Source organism: Lipotes vexillifer, unplaced genomic scaffold, assembly GCF_000442215.2.
Source record: "Lipotes vexillifer unplaced genomic scaffold, Lipotes_vexillifer_v1.1 scaffold275, whole genome shotgun sequence".
Classification (NCBI taxonomy): domain Eukaryota; kingdom Metazoa; phylum Chordata; class Mammalia; order Artiodactyla; family Lipotidae; genus Lipotes; species Lipotes vexillifer.
In genome coordinates this window covers 156,387-180,118 of record NW_006775816.1, presented here as the reverse complement: position 1 = coordinate 180,118, position 23,732 = coordinate 156,387, and the positions used below count along the sequence as shown (strand labels likewise).

At 39.9% G+C, this 23,732-nt stretch overlaps 1 pseudogene; it reads right to left on the bottom strand.

Annotated features, from left to right (window-relative positions):
* LOC103071359 (transmembrane emp24 domain-containing protein 2 pseudogene) lies at positions 1-23,482 on the bottom strand (annotated as a pseudogene).
* Positions 23,483-23,732: the final 250 nt, after the last annotated feature.

The window sequence follows — 23,732 nt, the reverse complement described above, 5'->3', positions numbered from 1 at the left end:
TTATGAGTTTGGGCTCATCAGGAAAAGGCTTTTTAAACAACCCTCTGGACTGCAAAAAAATCTCTTCAGATAGTAGATCTGTCCCAATGTCATGGCAACTAGAACAAGAGCTTCAAAGAAGGACCAAAGGACCACTCTGCTGTTTGTGTTGTCATTGATTGCTCTGTGTATTCTCTCCCGAACTCCCCTGTTCAAGCTTTACAGCTGTTATTGCCACTGCGAGCTCATTAATCATTTCTTCTAGCTTGCTCTGGTGAGCTTCTGTTTCCATGTCTTGTCCTTAGGGGGCCTCCCCGTTATCAATGGTGTACATCACTATCTTTGGAGTCACGGTGGACACCCTATTGCTAAAACAAAACTTATATGTTCCATCCATGTGAGCAGCAAATGTGTATTTCCCACTGGACTCCCTGTCTCCTTTATAAATTCCTTTATTTTCAGGCCCTGTAGCCTCCACATCGATGTCCAGGAAGCCTCCCTCGGCTACCTCGAAGATGAGGCCCATCTTGGTGCCCGAGGTGACCCGTTTGAAGAAGCACTCCTCTGCGTGCGCATCGATGCTGACGATGTAGCCCGAGACCGTGTCCAGGAGGGTGGCCAGGAGCAAGAGAAGCTCATCGAGCGTCACCACGGTGCTGCTGGGGCCGAAGCCAGCACCGCAACTGTGGCCTCCAGAGCTGTGCCACCGCAGTCTTCTCCTAATTTCCTACTTTTTTGATAAAAACTATAGATATGTCTTAACATTTCCTTCCCTCACTCCAGTGGAACATTTCCATGTCCACTCTGGAGACTAGTGCACTCTAAACCCTTGCTGCTCATACTGCGGTTTATGCACTAGCAGAATCAGCATCATCCCAAGAGCCTGTTAGAAATGCAGCATCTCAGGCCCATCCTCAAATCTACTGCATCAGAGTCTGCGTTTCAGCAAGATCCCCTAGAGAATCATATGTCATTAACGTTTGAATGAACCTCTCCCTCGGGCGAAAGAGCCTAGAGGCTGGCATTCTGCATGAAGAGTAGGGCTGGAAGATCCACCTTTCTTTGTGCAGTTTAATGCCCTTGCTTTCCGTTCTGTGCCTCACTCTCATCAGGATCTCTGTCTAGTGTCCCCCAAGTCCCCAACGTGGTCGATTTCTTCAGAAATGAAATTTCTTGTGGCATAATAGTTTTTCAAGCCTCAGTGTCTCACACAGATTCCTCCTTCCCTCTGCCTGAAATTTCATCCCCAATCCTTCTCTCCTTCACATTTGTCCTTTCAAGACCCAGTTCAGGTGGTATGATCTCAGGAACAGTTTCTCTGGCCTGCCCCCATCTCCATCCCTCTACCATCACAAACCCACAGATCAACAGAAATGCCTCTTTGGGGGCACCCACCTCACCCAGTGCTTACTCCATCTTTTCACAGGTTCTGGTCATTGCTACCTTATCCCTCTCTTCAACTGAACTGTAAGCACTTAAAGGCCTTTGCTCCCTAAATACTTAGCACAAAGCCTGGCCCAGGCACACAGGGAGGTTCCTAGTAAATAGCCATCAAATAAATGTGTCTGAACTGACCTGAACCTTTAGCAGTTCTCTCACTTGTAGTGGAAGCGCAGGCACCCTGTAAACGTGTCTTCGGTTTTGCCCCGATGGTGTGGAGAGTCTCTCCAGGCTTCTTCTGCTCTGGATGGAATTTCTGCTCCCCCTGGTTTCTTACCTGCTGCCTCACATCTGGACTTGGCCTCTCATGTTGGGCCCTGGGACTGAAACCAGTTAGACTGCCTGCCTGACTTTCTATCTATTAATCTTGACCCTGAGTGCCAATTCTTGACCTCAGTTCAACACTAGACAGCACCGTGAGCTCCTCGGTCCTCAGTCCCTCTAGTCAAACTAGGCTAATGAAAGAGAAGAGTGCATTCAGGAGTGGATGGATTATGTTTAGGGAAAGCTATACTGTGGAAATAGGTCGTTGTTTTTTGTTTTATTTTTATATTGTTTTGATGTATAGAGTTTGTTTTCTCTTTGCTTTTGCCAGATTAACACAGTATTTATATAACCTTGTGTTTCTTTAGAATGACATTTTGTGGAGAATGGGAAATTGTCATTTCATTCTTTCTTAGTCTAACCATAGGCCACATGCCTGTGATAGAATTTTTTCTGCAGGCTTTTTGCAGGATTATATGAAATGAACATGAGATTTTTGCATTATTCCAAATAGTATTTCACAAGCTGACCCTATATTTGCTATTCTCAACCTGAGATAAATATGCAAGAATTTACCATTCTGAATATAGTCTATTAATTTTTAACTTAGTGACCTATTTCTACTTCAATCATAAATGCCAAAATGTATTAGCTTAAATTAGCTTTGTGTCTTATGTTTACACTTCTTATATTTACAATCGCTCAACTAAAATGATAACTGAGAGACAGTCCCTCAGAATTGAGAAGTTATATGAGAAACTACCCAGCTGATACCTTCTTTTGCTAAATTAACCTTTTTATTTTGAAATAATTGTAAATTCACATGCAGTTTATTCACATGCAGAATAAATGTAAATTCACATTGTAAGAAAAAATGCAGAGAAATCCTGTGTACCCTTTATCCAGTTTCTCCCCATTGTAACATCTTATAAAACTATAATGCAATGTCACGATCAAAATACTAAGATGCCGAACACTTCTACTGCCACAAGTATTCCACATGTTACTTTTGTATAGGTTCACCGCTCGTCCCCTCCACTATCACCCTCTCCTTAACAGCTGCCAACCACTAATCTGTTCTCCACTAGAGAACATATGGTAGTTGCATGTTTATTTTACTTTATTAAGAAACTGCTAAGCTGTTTTCCACAGTGACTGTACCATTTTACATTCCCACCAGTAATATTATGAGTGACTCAAGTTTCTCCATATCTTCACCAGCATTTGGTGTTATCACTATTCTTTATTTTAGGGATTCTGATAGGTATATAGTGATATCTAATTGTGATTTAATTTGCATTTCCCTAATGGCAGATGAGGTTGAACAGCTCTTCATGTGTTTATTTGCCACATTATATCCTTTTTGGTGAAATGTCTCTCCATGTCTTTTGTCAATTTTCTAATAGGAATTATGCTCTTTGGTTTTGAGAGTGCTTTATATATTTTAGATACTAACCCTCTGTTGAATACGTGATTTGAAAATATTTTCTGCCAGGCTGTAATTTGTCCTTTCATCTTCTTAACAGGGTCTTTTCACAAAGCAAACATTTAAAAACCTTGATGAAGCCTAATTTATCAATTTTTCCTTTTATGGATCATGATTTTGGCATCAACTCAAAGAAGTCTATGCTTAGTCTTAGTTATCCAAGATTTTTCAGTTTTTTCCTTAAAAGTTTTATAGCTTTAAATTTGTCTGTTATACCTTTTGAGTTAATTTTTTTGAACAAGGTGTGATACTTAGGTCAATGGTCTTTTTTTTTTTTTCTACAGATGATGTCCACTTTCCTTAGCATTATTTGTTGAATGGACTTTCTGTCTCCCATTGTGTTACTTTTGCACCTTTGTCAAAAATCTATAGGACATATTTTTCTGGATCTATTTCTGGGCTCTCTATTCTGTTTGTCTATCCCTCCATCAATACCACAAAGTCTTGATTGATGTAGCTATGTAATACATCTTGAAACCGAGTAGACTGATTCCTCCAACTTTATTCTTCTTTTTTCAAAAATGTTTTAGCTCTTCTAGTTCCTCTGCCTTTCCACATAAATTTAGGAGATATATATATGTGTGTGTGTATATACATATATACACACACATATATATATCTCCTTACAAAAAAATCTTGTTAGAATTTTTATAGGAGTTGTGTCAAACCTGTATATCACTTTAGGGAAAATTGATATCTTTACTATGTTGACTCTTCTAATCCATGAACACTGTATTTCTTGTTCTTTTTTTTTTTAAGAATTTTTTTTTGATGTGGACCATTTTTAAAGTCTTTATTGAATTTGTTACAATATTGCTTCTGTTTTATGTTTTGGTTTTTTGGCCATGAGGCATGTGGGATCTTAGCTCCCCACCAGGTATTGAACCCGCACCCTCTGCATTGGAAGGTGAAGTCTTAGCCACTGGACCATGAGGGAAATCCCTCTTTTTTTTTTTTATGCAATTACTTTATAGGAATCAAACTACTGTTCATGGATGTTAATAAGATAGTTTCTATTATGTACCTGGTGTTTTCTTTTTTTGATTTTGAACACTGTATTTCTATCGACTTATTTAAATCCTTAATGTCTTATATCAGCATTGTGTAGTTTTAGCATACAAATCCTATGCATGTCTTGTTAGATTTACACATAAGGAATTCACAATTTTTAAAGGTTATACTCCATTTATAGTTATTATAAAACATTAGGTATATTCCCTATTCTGTACAATATATCCTTGTAGCTTGTTTATTTTATACATAGTAGTTTGCACCTCTTAATCCCCTACACCTATCTTTCCCCTCCCCCTCCCCTCTCCCCACTGGTAACCACCAATTTGTTTTCTATATCTATGAGTCTGTTTCTTTTTTGTTATATTCATTAGTTTGTGATTCTACATGTAAGTGATATCACACAGTATTTGTCTTTGTCTGACTTATTTCTCTAAGCATAATACCTTCCAAGTCCATCCATGTTGCTGCAAATGGCAAAATTCCATTCTTTTTACGGCTGAATAGTATTCCATCGTATGTATATGCCACATCTTCTTTTACCATTCATTTGTTGATGGACATTCTCTTATTATCTTTTGATGTCTGTGGGGTTTTTAGTGATAGCTTCTGTTTCAGTCTTGATATGGATAATTTTTCTTCTCTCTCTTTTTCTTTGTCAGTCATAATAAAGGTTCATCAATGTTATTGATCTTTCTAAAGAACCAGCTCTTTGTTCCATTGATTTTCTCTATTGTTTTTCTGTTTTGAATTTCACCAACTTATGTTCTTTATTATTTCTTTCCTTCTGCTTGCATCAGATTTACTTTGCTCTCTTTATTCCAGGTTCTTGAAGTGGGATGTTAAATTACTGATTTGAGAATGTTCTTCTTTATTAACAGAGATTTTAGTGCTATAAATTTCCCTTTCAGCATTGCTTTAGGAGTTTCACACAAAACTTTTATGTTGTGTTTTCCTTTTCATTCTGTTCATTGTATTTTTCAATTTCCACTTTCCTCTGACCTTCATGATTTCTGATGAGCAATCCACTGTCATTGACTTATTTTCCCTCATTGATAATGTGTTATTTTATCTGGCTGCTTTCAGGATTTTGTCTTTGTCTTTAGCTTTTAGAAGTTTAATGATGATGTGTCTTGTCATGGATTTCATAGAGTTTTTCCTGTTTGGGCTTCTTCAATCTGTAGTTTTATGTCTCTTGCCAAATTTAGGCAGTTACCAATCATTATTTCTTTGAGTACTTTTTTAATCTCATCATTTCCTTCCCTCCTCCAGGACTTGGAGGACTCAAATGTTAGATCTTTTGTTATAGTCCCCCAGGTGTCTGAGGCTCTGTTCATTGTATTTTTTTTAGCTTATTTCCTCTCTGTTTGTTCAAATTGGGTAATTTTTATTGTTTTATCTTCCAGTTCATTGATTCTTTACTCTGTCACCTCTTTTCTGCTATTTTGTCCACTTGATTTCAGTGATTGTATTTTGCAGTTCTAAAATTTCCATTTGGTTCTTTTTTATATCTTCTAGTTCTTTGCTGAGGCTTTCTATTTTTCAAAAGTTTCAAGAGTGTTTGTAATCATTCACTGAAACATTTTTCAATGGCTACTTTAAAATCTTTGTCAGATAATTCTAACATCTCTGCCATTTCAGCATTGACATTTATTGATAGTCTTTTAAAATTCATTTTAAGATCTTCCTTGTTCTTGGTATGATGAGTAATTTTCAGTGGAAACCTGAATATTTTTGTGTTTTGTTATAAGACTCTGGATATTATTTACTCCTCTTATTCTAACTCTCTTTTTCTGACACTTGTTCTTTTGGGGAAAGAGGAGGGCACTTCCTTGTTAATGCCAGATAGAGGTAGCCTCTGTGGCCATCCAGGCTCGGTTGACACCTTGTCGGAGGGATCCTCATTTCACTGGATGAGTGGGACTTTCAGCTCAGCTGCGATCTCCACTGATACCACAATGGAGATGGCCTTGTTACTGCTGGTTGATGGTGAAAGTCCTCACACTTCCTTAGACTTTTTCTGACACTGCCCTAACAGGGAGGAGGAGGAGTGCCTAATTATTGCTGGATCGGGGTGGAACTACAGACTCTCACATGGTCTCCAGGGATATTGTGTAAGAGAGGGGGCTCATTACTGGTCAGCAGGGGTAAATGTTCCATCTTCCTGCTTGGCCTTCTCAGATATCCCCTTAGTAGTGGTGTTGGGGCATTTTGCTATAGTGTGTGTGAGTGGAAGTCCCAGCTCCTCACTCCACTCAGTCTTTGCCAGCATGAGTGGAGTAGGGCCACAGCCTTTTCTATGGTGCTTGGCTTTTACTGTTTTCTGTCTTGATGGGTTGCCCTTTTTTTTATTGCCTGGCTAGAGAAAGCAGGTTTTGTTGTGGCTTTTTTCCTTGCCTCCATTGGCATTTCCATATTGTTGGCTTCTTCAGCTCCAAGTCTGGATATATGAAGTTAAAAGAAAACTTAGAGAACCCACCGCCATGTTTTGTCTCATGTCCCAAAGTCTCTTGTTTTGTCTCATGTCCCAAAGTCTCTCTGCCTTCTTCTCTCCACCTTTCAGTGACATCCTATGTATTTTATATAAAATGTTCAGCGTTTTAAAGTTTTATTTTATATGACAAACAGGGAAATGATGTTTACTCTATGTTCCCAGGAGCAGAAATACAATACATTCAATTTTAAAAATGAGGAAATTGAAGTCTTGGGTAAGGATCCACAGCTACTAGTGACATAACTGAATTAGATTCCTGCTTGCTCAACTCTTTGTTCAGTGTTCTCACCATTGTAACAATGAAATGCAGGCATCTGCCTTGAACTGTGATGGTGCAGAGACAGTGTTATGAGAATCCTGTACAGACTCCCACTGCCTCCTGGCCATGTATTTTACTTTACACGTATTCCTTCAGAACTTTTACACAGTCTTAGCTAACTCACTATATTGCTGTCTTCACTGATGGGTCCAGAATTCCCACATATGAACAGCTTAGAGGCAGCAGTGTTAATTTAAGGGAGGGCTGAGGAATTAAACACTAACAAATGCTCTCTTTTTACTTAATTACATATTATTGGAGATGGATGGGGATAATGGATGGAAATAGGAGTGCTAAATAGCCTCAAGCCATCCAAACATTGCCTGCCTTGTATTAAACTCCAATGACAACAATATGCTGATATGGCAGCCTCTGTTGATTTTAATTAATTAATTTAGGACAATGGTGGAATATTTATTTAATATGAATCTGAGGTTATCTTTGGCACTGAGAGATTAAAGAGGACCTTAATAAACAAATTTGTTTATTTTTCCCCTACTGTTGGCATTAGGAAAACATCTATAGCCACATGAAAACAGAATCTGTCATTTCTGAGTTCCTTATCCTTGCATAAGTCTCAAGTATCAAAATTGATTTTTAAGAATGTTCATTTGAAAAACAGCAGAGACAAGATTCAAGGATGCTTGCTCTTAGAGAAGGATTATTTATTAAGGGAAAGACTTGTCCTTTGAAAATTATTATCATAATTATCACTAAGGACCCAATTCTATATTTCTTATTAAGGCAAAATCCCTATTGAGGTAAACACAAGAAGGATGTTGATTGCAGTGGGATATCTATCTGAATAGGACTAAGTAATCAGCTTTGAAATGTCACTCAGTGGAATCAGCAGGGCAGAGGCTATTCCCTGGCAGGTTTCAAAACATTTTTTTGGAATTGCCAAGGATTTTACATCATCCTTGCATAGGTAATTATTAGATAACTACAGAAGCAATATTTAAAACTCAAGGAAAAACTTTACTGGAACAGAGAAAATAGCACAGAAGTCCAAAGAGCTATATCAACTCGTTGACTATGTTGAGAGTCATTGAATCACATACTCTCAGAGTTCAAGCCACTTGGTCTGAACCCACACTGGTGAGTAATTCTACTCTAGAGTCACCTGGCCGTGGTGTTTCTACGTCTCCTCTCAGGGAGATCTGAGACTGGCACAGATGGCCCACTTCAGTCTCTGTGCGCTGTCCCTGTCTTCATTTGTTGGGCTTGACTCTATTCCTTCAGACCATGCAACTGTTTGGGGAATAAGTAATGAGAATGCAAATTAGCTTAAATCATTTGAAAACATTAAAAACCTCAATACAATAGGCACTTGACATTTTGAAAGGCTACTTACCAAAACTTTTAATATTCTCCAGACATGGAAAGATCGCTGTGTCGAAAGTATATATCAAGTTTTCAGGTAGCAAACTACAGCCACCCACCACTGAGTTTTCAGATACTGAGCAGCTGACTAGTTTTGCTCACTCACCAAAAATTTTTATAGAAAACATTATCTCTGTAATTGCCCTCAGCTCACTGATTTACTCTTCACTCATTCTACAAATATTTATTGAAGGCCTAGGTTGTGACAGGTACTGTACTAAGCTCTTTAGATAATAAAACATGTACAATCCCTGTCCTTAGGGTATTAGCAGTCTAGTAGAAGAGGATGTCAATACACAAGTAAATAAAAAACTATAAAATACAATTTATGATCAGTGCTTTGAAAGAAACAAAGAGGGTAGAGTGATACACGGTACATTGTAGAGAAAGGCTTACTCAGGACTGGTAGGCAGAGAAGACCTTTGAGGGAGTTCCATTTAAGCTGAGAATTGAAAGTGTCAGTTACATAAAACGTAGGGGACAGGTTATCCTCAGTAAAGGAACAGCATGTGTAAAGTCTCTGAGACTGGAAAAAACACAGAACATCTGAGGGGTTGAAAGGTCAGTGTGGGTGGAGGAAAGTGAGAAAGGTGGATGGGCAGGAGATGAATTTCGTCAGATAGGCAAGGGCTAGATCACGTGGGATCTTTGTAGACCATTTTTCTTAGTCCATTTGGGATGCTATAGCAGAATACCATAGACTGGGTGGCTTAAACAACAAACATTTATTTCTCATGGTTCTGGAGGCTGGGAAGACCAAGATCAAGGTGCCAGAAGGTTTAGTGTCTGGTGAGGGTCAGCTTCTGGAATTACAAATGGCCATCTTCTCGCTGTGTCTTCACATGACAGAAGGGGGTGAGGAAGCTTTTGAGGTCTCTTTTAGAAGGGCTGTAATCCCATTCATGAGGGTTCAAACCTCATGACCTAATTACCTCCCAAAGTCCCCACCTCCTAACACCATCATGTTAGGGGTTAGGATCTCAATATATGAATTTTGGGGTGATACAAACATTCTGTATATAACACCATTGTCAAGAGTTTATATTTTATTCTTATGTAACAGGAAGTCGCTGACAGGGTTTTAATAGAAAAGTGACATGTTCATAGACCAGGTCAGACTTGTGGCAACCCAGAGTAGCTATTTTACAGTAGCTGTACAATCTGATTGTTAATTCTAAGGAAAGGCAGCTGGTAATAATTAATGACATATAATGATTACTTTTTGTTGTTGTTGTGGGCAAAGCTGGTTGGAGAAAAAACTGATTGGAGGAGACATGAGTGTCAGTAGCCAGCAGAGAAGCTAACAAAATAGTCTATGAGAGATCGTGACTTAGACTACGGTGACAGTGGTGCAAATGAAGACCAGTGAAAGGATTTGACATGCTTTTTCAATGAAATGACAGAGAAAGTGTGTTGACATCAAGCAGCTAGACTGGGTGGATGTGGTGCTAGTTGCTGAAGTGGAGAAGATTGGGGAGACATGGGTGGTGGGCCACATCGAGAGTGTAGTTTTAAACTGACTTGCTGCATTTGAGATGCGGGCAGACATCTGAACGACGAGGCTGACAAGCATCTGTAAACCAGGACTCAGAGGACAGGTTTTAGGATGTAAATTTGGTATTTGAGGCATAGATATAGAATTTAAAGCCATGGAAACTGAAAAGATCACCGAGAGAGGGGGGGATAAGAGAAAAGGAAAGAGGGTTTAGGACTGAATGAGAGGTCAACAGTTAGAGGTCAAAGAGAGAGAAAGGCATCTGCAAAAGAGTCCGAAGAGGAATTGGCAAAGAGACAGAAGGAAAACCAAGAAAACAAAGAGTTGAGGGGAGGTGGAGAAGGAGAAAGATGAATGGTCTGCTGTATTGAATGCCACCGAGACTGGTTCCTGACTTCAAAAAACATAAACATCAAATCAAAATTAGATATATTTAGCATCTGTTATTTCATGTGTTTTACCTGCTAACATGTTTTTCCCGCTCACCTGCAGAAATAACAAGTGCTGAGTCATAACACTGTCAAATCACATTCTTTAAAGAAAAGTCTCCCATCTTTTCTTTCTTCATGAATTTTGATTCTCCCTGAATTCTCTGGATAACTTCTACAATTCTCTCCATTTTGTTGTCGTACACAGAATCTACAGTCTTCAAAAGTCTCCACTTTCCAAATGTAGAACTATTTTAGATGCAGTTTATTATCTTTTGAAAATTATCCATGTTCATTTTAAAACATATTAGCTCTTCACCTTCAAAGTATTTGAATTGTTATATTGTCGGAGCCTTGAAATATTAAGCTTATCGAAGGAAGTTAGGACAAGTTTTTCCTAGAGGGCGGCAAGTAGTTTTAAATTCAAAGAGGTAAAAAACAGTCCATATCTTAAAATAGAAGCAAATTTTTTCTCTGTTTCACATTCTCTCAAGATATCCACAATCCTTTTAAACTCTGTATTTATTATTAAATACAAGCAATTTAGCTCCTTTGTGAGATTATGCAAATAACTCATCCAGAATTAGCATTTAACATGCAGTTCTTATATCCACACAAATGTTTTGTATAAAGTCGTTTTAAAAAGATTCAAATCTTTATAATTAGGAAGAGAAAATATATTAATAGGAATAAAGGGATACTCTGCTAATCTCCCGTATGTAAATTAGCTTATAATTTTCCATCATTTACTTTAGAAGCAACAGAACAATGGAACTTTTCTCCTTCAATATTGCTGTCTCTCTCTTTCTCCTGTCAAAAGTATGTGCTTGTACATGTATATCTAAAGGAAAATGACAAGGAATGTTAAATACTTTAGTTTTGCAGGAAAGAGAGGGTTGGTAACTTGTGAGTGGGAATGAAGTTGATGCTCTGTGCTTTGGCCTCAAAGGGATGAACTGCAACACAGACCCCCCTGAGGCTCTTATTTCAACTGGCTGTTTGTCCTTGTCCTATTTGCTAGGGGCTAGATCCACTCTTGCCCATCTGACCCTTCCTGTACCGTGTCCCCACCCCTCTCCAATCTTTACATGAAGGACAGTATTGTGGAATACATGGGGAAATTGTTCACTTCCCTGAGGAGCACTTCCCTGGGGAAGTTCACTTCCTTTTCACTTTAGTCTCTAGCTTGGCCCTTGGAGAAAATGATCATGCAGGCAGCACATGGACAGTGATCAACAGGGCAGTACTGGGTGGAGTCTTCAGTTTCACTTATCTTCTGGAGCATGACTTTTCTCTTTCAAGTTTCCAGAAGTGCAATGCCCAGTCCTAGGAGTTTAGCATAATTAGGTGAACTAGGATGGTGAAGGATTCACAACCAAGTCAGACACTGAACCATTGAAAGCATTAGGTTGTTGAACCTGGAAGAGGAAAGGGGAACTCTGAAGAGACTTTAAATACAAAATGGGTTATTAAAAAAAAATTTTTTTTTAGAGTATAGTTGATTTACAATGTTGTACAAATCTCTGCTGTACAGCAGAGTGACTCAGTTATACAAATACAGACATTCTATTTAAATATTCTTTTTCATTTATGGTTTTTTTTTTCCTTTTTTTTTAAACATAAAGTTGGAATAACTTACTTGAAAAATCCAATCACAGAGAGCACTGCCTTCACTGATGAAATAGAAAAACATGTGAAGCATCAGTGCTATCTAACAGGGCTTTCTGGGATAATGTTTTTTTTTCTTAAAGTTTGAATTTTATTTATTTTTTTATACAGCACATTCTTATTAGTCATCAATTTTATACACATCAGTGTATACATGTCAATCCCAATCTCCTAGCTCATCACCCCAACCATCCCCACCCCCACACTGGTCTCCCCACTTGGTGTCCATAAGTTTGTTCTCTACATCTGTGTCTCAATTTCTGCCCTGCAAACCAGTTCATCTGTACCATTTTTCTAGGTTCCATATATAAGCATTAATATATGATATTTATTTTTCTCTTTCTGACTTGCTTCACTCTGTATGATAGTCTCTAGATCCATCCACATCTCATATAATGACCCAATTTCATTCCTTTTTAATGGCTGAGTAATTTTACAATGTATATATGTACCACATCTTCTTTATCCATTCCTCTGTCGATGGGCATTTAGGTTGCTTCCATGACCTGGCTATTGTAAATAGTGCTGCAATGAACACTGGGGTTCATGTGTCTTTCTGAATTATGGTTTTCTCTGGGTATATGCCCAGTAGCGGGATGGGTGGATCACATGGTAGTTATTTTTAGTTTTTTAAGGAACCTCCATACTGTTCTCCATAGTGGCTGGATCAACGTACATTCCCACCAACAGTGCAAGAGGGTTCCTTTTCTCCACACCCTCTCCAGCATTTGTTGTTTGTAGATTTTCTGATGATGCCCATTCTAACTGGTGTGAGGTGGTAACTCATTGTAGTTTTGATTTGCATTTCTCTAATAATTAGTGATGTTGAGCAGCTTTTCATATGCTTCTTGGCCATCTGTATGTCTTCTTTGGAGAAATGTCTATTTAGGTCTTCTGCTCATTTTTGGATTGCGCTGTTTGTTTTTTAGTATTGAGCTGCATGACTGTTTATATATTTTGGAGATTAATTCTTTGTCTGATGATTCACTAGGAAATATTTTCTCCCATTCTGAGGGTTGTCTTTTCGTCTTGTTTATGGTTTCCTTTGCTGTGCAAAAGCTTTGAAGTTGCATTAGGTCCCATTTTTTTATTTTTGTTTTTACTTCCATTAATTTAGGAGGTGGATCAAAAAAGATCTTGCTGTGATTTATGTCAAAAACTGTTCTGCCTATGATTTCCTCTAAGAGTTTTATAGTGTCTGGTCTTACATTTAGGTCTCTAACCATTTTGAATTTACTTTTCTGTATGGTGTTAGGGAGTGTTCTGATTTCATTCTTTTACATGTAGCTGTCCAGTTTTCCCAGCACCACTTATTGAATAGACTGTCTTTTCTCCATTGTATATCCTAGCTTCCTTTGTCATAGATTAGTTGGCCATAGGTGCATGGGTTTACCTCTGTGCTTTCTATCTTTTTTCCATTGATCTACGCTTCTCTTTTTGTGCCAGTACCATATTGTCTTGATTACTGTAGCTTTGTAATATAGTCTGAAGTCAAGGTGTTTGATTCCTCCAGCTCCATTTATTTTCCCTCAAGACTGCTTTGGCTACTCGGGGTCTTTTGTGTCTCCATCCAAATTTTAAGACCTTTTGTTGTAGTTCTGTAAAAAATGCCATTGGAAATTTGATAGGGATTGCATTGAATCTATAGATTGCTTTGGGTAGTATAGGCATTTTCACAATATTGATTCTTGCAATCCAAGAACATGGTATATCTCTCCATCTGTTGGTATCATCTTTAATCTCTTTCATCAGTGTCTTATAGTTTTCTGCATACAGGTCTTTTGTCTCCCTAGGTAGGTTTATTCCTAGGTATTTTTGTTGTTGTTGTTGCAGTGGTAAATGGGAGTATTTCCATAATTTCACTTTCAGATTTTTCATCATTAGTGCATAGGAATGCAAGAGATTGATGTGCACTGATTTTCTATCTTGCAACTCTACCAAATTCACTGATTAGCTCTCATAGTTTTGTGGTGGTATCTTTAGGATTCTCTATGTATAGTGTCATGTCATCTGCAAACAGTGACAGTTTTACTTCTTCTTTTGCAATTTGTATTCCTTTTATTTCTTTTTCTTCTCTGATTGCCGTGGCTAGGACTTCCAAAACTATGTTGAATAATAGTGGTGAGAGTGGACATCCTTGTGTTGTTCGTGATCTTAGAGGAAAAGCTTTCAGTTTTTCGCAATTGAGAATGATGTTTGGGGCTTCCCTGGTGGCGCAGTGCTTGAGAGTCCGCCTGCCGTTGCAGGAGACGCGGGTTCGTGCCCCGTTTCGGGAGGATCCCACATGCCGCGGAGCGGCTGGGCCCGTGAGCCGTGGCCGCTGAGCCTGCGCGTCCGGAGCCTGTGCTCCGCAAATGGGAGAGGCCACAACAGTGAGAGGCCCGCATAACGCAAGAAGAGAATGATGTTTGCTGTGGGTTTGTCGTATATGGCCTTTATTATGTTGAGGCAGGTTCCCTCTATGCCCAGTCTCTGGAGAGTTTTTATCATAAATGGGTGTTGAATATTTTCAAAAGATTTTTCTGCATCTATTGAGATGATCATATAGTTTTTATTCTTCAATTTATTAATATGGTATTTCACATTGATTGATTTGCGTATATTGAAGAATCCTTTCATCCCTGGGATAAATCTCACTTGATCATGGTGTATGATCCTTTTAATGTGTTGTTGGATTCTGTTTGCTAGTGTTTTGCTGAGGATTTTTGCATGCATATTCATCAGCGATATTGGTCTGTAATTTTCTTTTTTGTAGTATCTTTGTCTGGTTTTGGTATCAGGGTGATGGTGGCCTCATAGAATGAGTTTGGGAGTGTTCCTTCCTCTGCAATTTTTTGGAAGAGTTTGAGAAGGATGGGTGTTAGCTCTTCTCTAAATGTTTGATAGAATTCACCTGTGAAGCCATCTGGTCCTGGACTTTTGTTTGTTGGAAGATTTTTAATCACAGTTTCAAGTTCATTACTTGTGATTGGTCCGTTCATATTTTCTATTTCTTCCTGGTTCAGTCTTGGAAGGTTATACCTTTCTACAAATTTGTCCATTTCTTCTAGGTTGTCCATTTTATTGGCATAGAGTTGCTTGTAGTAGTCTCTTAGGATGCTTTGTATTTCTGCGGTGTCTTTTGTAACTTCTCTGTTTTCATGTCTAATTTCATTGATTTGAGTCCTCTCCCTCGTTTTCTTGATGAGCCTGGTTAATGGTTTATCAATTTTGTTTATCTTCTCAAAGAACCAGCTTTTAGTTTTATTGATCTTTGTTATTGTTTTCTTTGTTTCTGTATCATTTATTTCTGTTCTGTTCTTTATGATTTCTTTCCTTCTCCTAACTTTGGGTTTTGTTTGTTTTTCTTTCTCTAGTTCCTTTAGGTGTAACGTTAGATTGTTTATTTGAGATTTTTCTTGTTTCTTGAGGTAGGCTTGTATAACTATTAACTTCCCTCTTAGAACTGCTTTTGCTGCATCCCATAAGTTTTGGATCGTCATGTTTTCATTGTCATTTTTCTCTAAGTATTTTTTGATTTCCTCTTTGATTTCTTCAGTGATCTCTTGGTTATTTAGTAATGTATTGTTTAGGCTCCATGTGTTTGTGTTTTTTTCCTTGTAATTCATTTCTAATCTCATAGCATTGTGGTCAGAAAAGATGCTTGATATGATTTCAATTTTATTAAGTTTACTGAGGCTTTATCTGTTACCCAAGATGTGATCTATCCTGGAGAATGTTCCATGCGCACTTGAGAAGAAAGTGTAATCTGCTGTTTTTGGATGAAGTGTCCTGTAAATATCAGTTAAATCTATCTGGTTTATTGTGTCATTTAGAGCTTCTGTTTCCTTATTTATTTTCATTTTGGATGATCTGTCCATTGGTGTAAGTGAGGTGTTAAGGTCCCTCACTATTATTGTGTTACTATCGATTTCCTCTTTTAGAGATGTTAGCAATTGCTTTATGTATTGAGGTGCTCCGATGTTGTGTGCATATATATTTTTAATTGTTATATCTTCTTCTTGGATTGATCCCTTGATCATTATGTAGTGTCCTTCATTGTCTCTTGTAACATTCTTTTTTTTTTTTTTTTTTTTTGTGGTATGTGGGTCTCTCACTGCTGTGGCCTCTCCCGTTGTGGAGCACAGGCTCCAGACGCGCAGGCTCAGCAGCCATGGCTCACGGGCCCAGCCACATGTGGGATCCTCCCAGACCAGGGCACAAACCCACGTCCCCTGCATCAGCAGGTGGACTCTCAACCACTGTGCCACCAGGGAAGCCCATCTTGCAACATTCTTTATTTTAAAGTCTATTTTATCTGATATGAGTATTGTTACTCCAGCTTTCTTTTGATTTCCATTTGCATGGAATATGTTTTTCCATCCCCTCACTTTCAGTCTGTTTGTGTCCCTAGGTCTGAAGTGGGTCTCTTGTAGACAGCATATATATGGGTCTTGTTTTTGTATCCATTCAGCAAGCCTGTGTCTTTTGGTTGGAGCATTTAATCCATCACGTTTAAGGTAATTATCAATATGTATGTTCCTATGACCATTTTCTTAATTTTTATGTGTTTGTTTTTGAAGGTCCTTTTCTTCTCTTGTGTTTCCCACTCAGAAAAGTTCTTTTAGCATTTGCTGTAGAGCTGGTTTGGTGGTGCTGAATTCTCTTAGCTTTTCCTTGTCTGTAAAGCTTTTGATTTCTCCATCGAATATGAATGAGATCCTTGGCGTGTAGAGTAATCTCGGTTGTAGGTTCTTCCCTTTCATCACTTTAAGTATATCATGCCACTCCCCTCTGGCTTGTAGCGTTTCTGCTGAGAAATCAGCTGTAAACCTTACGGGAGTTCCCTTGTATGTTATTTGTCATTTTTCCCTTGCTGCTTTCAATAATTTTTCTTTGTCTCTAATTTTTGCCAATTTCATTACTATGTGTCTTGGCATGTTTCTCCTTGGGTTTATCCTGTGTGGGATTCTCTGTGCTTCCTGGACTTGGATGGCTAGTTCCTTTCCAGTGTTAGGGAAGTTTTTGACTATAATCTCTTCAAATATTTTCTCGGGTCCTTTCTCTCTCTCTTCTCCTTCTGGGACCCCTCTAATGCGAATGTTGTTGCGTTTAATGTTGTCCCAGATGTCTTTTAGGGTGTCTTCATTTCTTTTCATTCTTTTTTCTTTATTCTGTTCCACAGAAGTGAATCCCACCATTCTGTCTTCCAGGTCACTTGTCCGTTCTTCTGCCTCAGTTATTCTGCTATTGATTCCTTCTAGTGTAGTTTTCATTTCAGTTATTGTATTGTTCATCGCTGCTTGTTTGTTCTTTAATTCTTCCTTGTCTTTGTTAAACATTTTTTTCATCTCCTTGATCTTTGCCTCCATTCTTTTTCTGAGGTCCTGGATCATCTTCACTATCATTATTCTGAATTCTTTTTCTCAAGGTTGCCGATCTCCACTTCATTTAGTTGTTTTTCTGGGGTTTTATCTTGTTCCTTCATCTGGTACATAGCCCTCTGCCTTTTCTTCTTGCCTGTCTTTGTGTGAATGTGGTTTTTGTTCCACAGGCTGCAGGATTGTAATTCTTCTTGCTTGTGCTCTCTGCCCTCTGGTGGATGTGGCTATCGAAGAGGCTTGTGCAAGTTTCCTGATGGGAGGGACTGGTGGCGGGTAGAGCTGACTGTTACTCTGGTGGGAAGCGCTCAGTAAAACTTTAATCCACTTGACTGCTGATGGGTGGGGCTGGGTTCCCTCTCGGTTGTTTGGCCTGAGGCAACCCAACACTGGAGCCTACCTAGGCTCTTTGGTGGGGCTAATGCTGACTTGGGGAGGACTCACAGTAAGGAGTACTTCCTGGAACTTCTGCTGCCAGTGTCCTTGTCCCTGTGGTGAGCCACAGCCCCTCCCCCCTTCTCTGCAGGAGACCCTCCAACACTAGCAGGTAGGTCTGGTTCAGTATCCCCTGGGGTCACTGCTCCTTCCCCTGGGTCCTGATGTGTACACTGATTTGTGTGTGCCTTCCAAGAGTGAAGTCTCTCTTTCCCCCAGTCCTGTCGAAGTCCTGCAGTCAAATCCCACTAGCCTTCAAAGTCTGATTCTCTAGGAATTCCTCCTCCCATTTCAGGACCCCCAGGTTGGGAAGCCTGATGTGGGGCTCAGAGCCTTCACTCCAGTGGGTGGACTTCTGTGGTATAACTGTTCTCCAGTCTGTGAGTCACACACCCAGCAGTTATGGGATTTGATTTTACTGTGATTGGGCCCCTCCTACCATCTCACTGTGGCTTCTCCTTTGTCTTTGCATGTGGGGTATCTTTTTTAGTGAGTTCCAGTGTCCTCCTGTCGATGACTTTCCAGCAGCTAGTTGTGATTCTGGTGTTCTCACAAGAGGGCGTGAGAGCACGTCCTTCCACTCTGCCAGCTTGGTTCAGGGCTCTGGGATAATATTTTTTATCTGCACCTCCAATGTGTGGGTAGTGGCACTTGAAAAAGTGCTAGTGTGTCCCATTTATTTTTATTAGAGTAAAATTGCTTTACAATGTTGTGTTAGTTTCTGCTGTACAATGAAGTGAATCAGCTATATGTACAACTGTAACCCCTCCCTCTTGGACCTCCCGCCCCTCTCTTCCCTCCCCACCTAGGTCATCACAGAGCACAGAGCTGAGCTCCCTGTGCTATACAGCAGGTTCCCACTAGCCATCTTTTTTACACATGGTAGTGTATTTATGTCAAACCTAATCTCCCAACTCGTCCCACCTTCCCCTTCCCCGATTTTGTCTACATGTCCGTTCTCTATGTCTACGTCTCTATTCCTACCCTGAAAATAGGTATGGTTTATCCCAAGAGATTGAATATAATTCCCTGTGCTATATAATAGGACCTTGTTGTTTAGCCTTTCTAAATATAACAGTTTGCATCTACCAACCCCAAACTCCCAATCCATTCCTCTCTTCCCCCCAACCCGCCCCGCAATGGCAACCACAAGTCTGATTTCCATGTCTGTGATTTTGTTTCCATTTCATAGATAGGTTAATTTGTGCTATATTTAGATTCCACATATAAGTGATAACATATGGTATTTGTCTTTCTCTTTCTGGCTTACTTCACTTAGTATGATAATCTCTAGTTGCATCCATGTTGCTGCAAATGGCATTATTTCATTCTTTTATATGGTTGAGTTATATTCCGTTGTCTATATATACCACATCTTCTTTATCCATTCATCTGTCAATGGACATTTAGGTTGTTTCCATGTTTTGGCTACTGTGAATAGTGCTGCTATGAACATAGCGGGTGCATGTATCTTTCAAAATGGGTTTAAATATGTTCCTTAGAGTTGCCTAGTGGTAGAACTAGAAAAATGGGTGGAATGTATAAGGGATACACATTTCTCCTTCAACAAACATCTAGGAAACTACTCTGTACCAGGCAGAGAGTGGGCAGACTGGACACAAGATAAAAATAAGCATTTATTCACCTCAAGGAAATTACTGTCTGGTGAAGAAATAGACATGCAAGCAAATGATTATAATTGGTCATGTTAAATGTAACCACAGAGAGAGGAACATTTTTCAAAGAGAGAATAGAGAAATCCCACCTGTATCTGCTTGGGGGTGCCAAGGAAAGCTTGACTAACAGTCTACTTTTCTCCATTCCCACTGCCACCACCTCATCCAAAACCCCGGGGTCTCTCATCTAAACTTCTCCAGATGACTCAGGGCTGGTCTTCCTGTCTCCCATTTGCTGCTTCCTCTTGTTTATCTGCATTGCAGCCAGAGGAATTTTCCAAAAAGGAAAATTGGTCATGTCATTTCCCCCCTAAAAAGCCTTCAGTCACTCCCCATTACCACATACTAAAATCCAAACCCTCAGTCTGGCTTATTAGGCATAACTGGCCATTGCTTCCATATCTAATCTTGTCTCTCACTGCTTCCCACCTTAAGCTCCAGTTACAATGATCTACTTGCTATTTTCTTAACTCACCATCTCTTTCTGTGCCCTGGGCCTCTGCACATGTGCATTCTTTCTCTGAAACTAACTAACCTGCCCTCAGATTTCACACATACAAATATATTGAGCAGGCAGGAGATTGGGGGTGGACCTTGGCTCAGTGGGCCAGGTTTACAGAAGTGGTTAAACTGTGGGCAAATGGAGCCAAATCCCACTAGAAAAACTCTGGGACCCAGGGCAGGACATGTGCCTTAAAGTTATCCTACCTGAGGGGCAGTTATATACCAGCTCTGGTCAGACTTTGCTTGAGGGTTCAAGAGGGGAATCAATTCCCCGGGTCTCCTAGCCTGTGTGATGGTCAGCCGTTTATGTTGCCTACTAAAGAAAACTCTACCCATTCTCATATTCATGAATCTTTCAAATCTGATTAGGCCAAAATACTGTAGAATCTGAGCTGACTATGGATCAATATTTACATACTTGTCTACAACCTCGGAAGTTACTGTACAGTAATGAAAGCCGGCAATTACAAAGCTCTTAGTAGAAAAATATTCCTTTCCAGCCCTGAGCTTGTGCCAGGGAGAGTGAACAGAACTCTAAAACCTGTGGAGGTGTCAGCGTCAAATCAGAGACCTCAGGACTGGGATCTTAATGTTTATCTATTCCCACCACCCAGTGTACCCGTGATGAAGCCGAGGCCCAAGAAGTGCAGTGAGGCGCTCTCAGTTCCAAGCGGGTTCCCAGTTCTTGCCCCAGGGCTCTTTCCACCACATCCCACAACCTCAGAAACAAGGCTGGATGATGAGGTCACTGGAATTTCACTCCTACCCATTTGATTCTGATCATAGACCAGATTTTCCCTGAGAGAACGAGTTCCTAATGGGCAGCCCACGCAAGTTGCAGCAAATTTGTAGTGTCAAGGCCTCCAAGAGACTGTTTCATTTTGGAGTCTTTCTTCCACTCTCAGATAACCAAGAGAGGCTGCAAGATGTGCTCTTATCTAGAAAGCCAGGCCTCATAGTGTCAACTAGGGTGTGTCTAGGATGGCATCCTTTCCCCAGGCCCGCAGGGTATCCGTTACTCTGCCGTCTCCAGATTCCTGTAGCTGCTGTGGGCAGTCACATCCATGCCAACCCCCAGCTGCCCGCAGCCCCACCAAGCAAAGAGGTGCTATTTAGACAGAACTTTCCTCAGGAATGCACTGACTATTGTTAAGTCTGCATGATTCAACCTCTTGTCAGTCATGTGATTCCAAGAGTCCTCCATCAGAAGATAAAGATTCCTTAGTTAATTTCCAAGCTTTACCTGGAAGCTCCCTAAGCTATCTGCATGCCCCCTTTTGTTGGTCCTGAGCAAAAAATTCAGGTCATCTCAATTAACAAGAAAGACAGGGAATGAGAACAACGAGTATTTCAGGGAATTTAGAAAAGGTTTACAACTAGGCCTCATGGATATGGTTTGTTTTCTGGTGTTTTGTAGGAATTTCTCTCCAATGTCCATTTTCTGCTTTATGACTCTGGCATTATTAGAGCTTCTGCTTGTTTACAACCTTTACTGCCCTCATGGCCTCTCTAAACAGCCTTTCTCTGTGTATCCTTTCACCTCCAACCCCTCTGTTAATTGCTCAGTTCTGGGTTTTGCTTTTTTCACTTTCAAATTTCTTAGAGAAAAATCTCATTGCCCTGCCTTATCCCTTTTTGGAGAAAGCTGTTGTGTCAAACCACCTAATAAACCTCTGGGGAGCCTAAATATTTGCTGGCCTTCCGTCTAGGAGATGGTGTGCTACATAAAATGTCATATAAAATGTTTAAGGGACCATCGAGACTAGCCTTCCTTGCAGCAGCTGGGTGGCTGGGGCGGGGCATGGGAGGGGGGTGTGATTCCTAGGAGGGCAGTGAACGTGGCCTGTCTGGTCCGAATCCCAAAGAGTCGTGTGGATGAGGCGATGTTTCTTCTCCTTCCTCTCAGCAGCCTACATTCACCAGAGAACGGAGTGACCTCAAGGCTCCCAGACAAATAGTAAACCGTTCTGCTCCCCCTGACCACCCCCCAGAAACATTCTGGATCCCAGTTGAAAGAAACTTTGGTAGGCTAAAAAGGGGGAACATGTATAGATTCCTGTGTGCCCAACTTTATTTCATTTAGTAACTTAGGCAACAAAGTAATATGGACCCTGGGCCTCTCTGAACCAAACCCTAAATGCATTTTGGTATGTGATTTAGTTTCAGAAAAAGAGACTACTGGCTAAAAACCCTACCTCATGATAATTTAGATATTGAAAATGATGCATTTGTGTCTTGGCTACTTAATGGACGAAGGGGCTCCTGAGTTCTGGATGATTCATTCCTCACTATACAGAGCATTTGCCATTACTAACTGAAGATTAAATTGGAGAGACTCTATACCTTACTCATGGGAAAATATTTGCATTTTAACATCTCCAGAATGCTATTAAACATCTAGGAAAGGTCCATAAAAGAAAGTTTGTCCTAGAGCTTGAAATAGAAAATAATTAGAAAAGGTAGAAATAGAGTTCCTATTTTTCAGAAAGGAGCCATATCATCCCATAAATCTTTGAAAAGAAGTTTTCTTTGGCCCTGCTCTAAGCATTCAAATGCTTCCCAGGAGCACCTTGACCTTAAATTAACATTTATAGAGTTTAGCTGACATCAAGCTTTGCAGTTTAATGGAAGATGTGTAGAAGGTAAGTAGTCTAAATTGGTATATTGTATATTAAGTTCCTAATAAGGATGCATTTCTACAACTACCACCATTTTCATTTATTTCCCCCTCTAGAACAATAGTAACAATTGGCAAATATATGTAATGCATTTTATCTCATGAATAATACATTTTTGTATGTTAACCTCATGAATCGGAAACAGTTCAACAATAACAGCAGCATTAAAGCTGTCTTCTTAAGAAAGGGTGTATGTGATAATATCTGCACTGTCTGACCTTGATAATGGTGTTTTCTGTAGAATCTATGATATAAATATAGGTTGGAAGAAATATTAACCAAGTGTTAAAATAAGAAAGGGGTATCTTTTAAAGAAGAAAATATACAGTGTTACCTAATAGATTCTGTTACAGATCAAATGAAAATGAGATACATTCCATTCTGTTCAAACCAGAATGTCTTCTAAGTGTAATGTGAATCCTGGAGAGTAATATATAAGGCATGAAGATGGTGTTTCAATACTGCTAATGAGTTTTCCTTGGTAGTATTGCAGATAAAAATGGGCTCCCGATATATATACATATTTCTGTACTGCATGAAGCCCAATTTATAAACAGTTGGCATTAGCACACAAAGGAAAAGTCCATTTCTCCAAGTGTTTAGGCTGCCAGGATAACAGTGATTTGGTCCCAAGAAAAGATACTTTTGAAAAAGCAGGTGACTAGGAGAATTAGTTCTGCCCTTAGACCTGGACAAAAAGCTCTGGGTTTTGGGCCAGGGGACCTCTGCTGCTTTCTCTTCCTCCCCCCTTGTGCTCAAACGATCTAAGTCCTCCTCCGGTGGCTGTGACCAGCCCAAGTGGCAGTGCCATCCCAGCAGGGTGCCCTGCCCCAGACCACTCTGTGTGGGCCCCAGGCTCCATCGCTCCTCTTTGGGGTGCTGTCCAATACTCACCTCCCAGCCCCCAAGTGTGGGGTCAGCCAGATGCTCTGGGGAACTGCTGGACTCACGTTGGTGGGGCTTGCCCTGGGGCCCTGAGGCTGGTTGCCCGTTCCTGGAGGGCAGCCACGTGAGCAAATTGTTCTTGCAAAAAGTTCAGTCTTTCTGTCAAAGGAATGTATGGGCTACCAGAATGATGCTGCCAGGCTGATTTTGGATAACTCAGGCTGTTT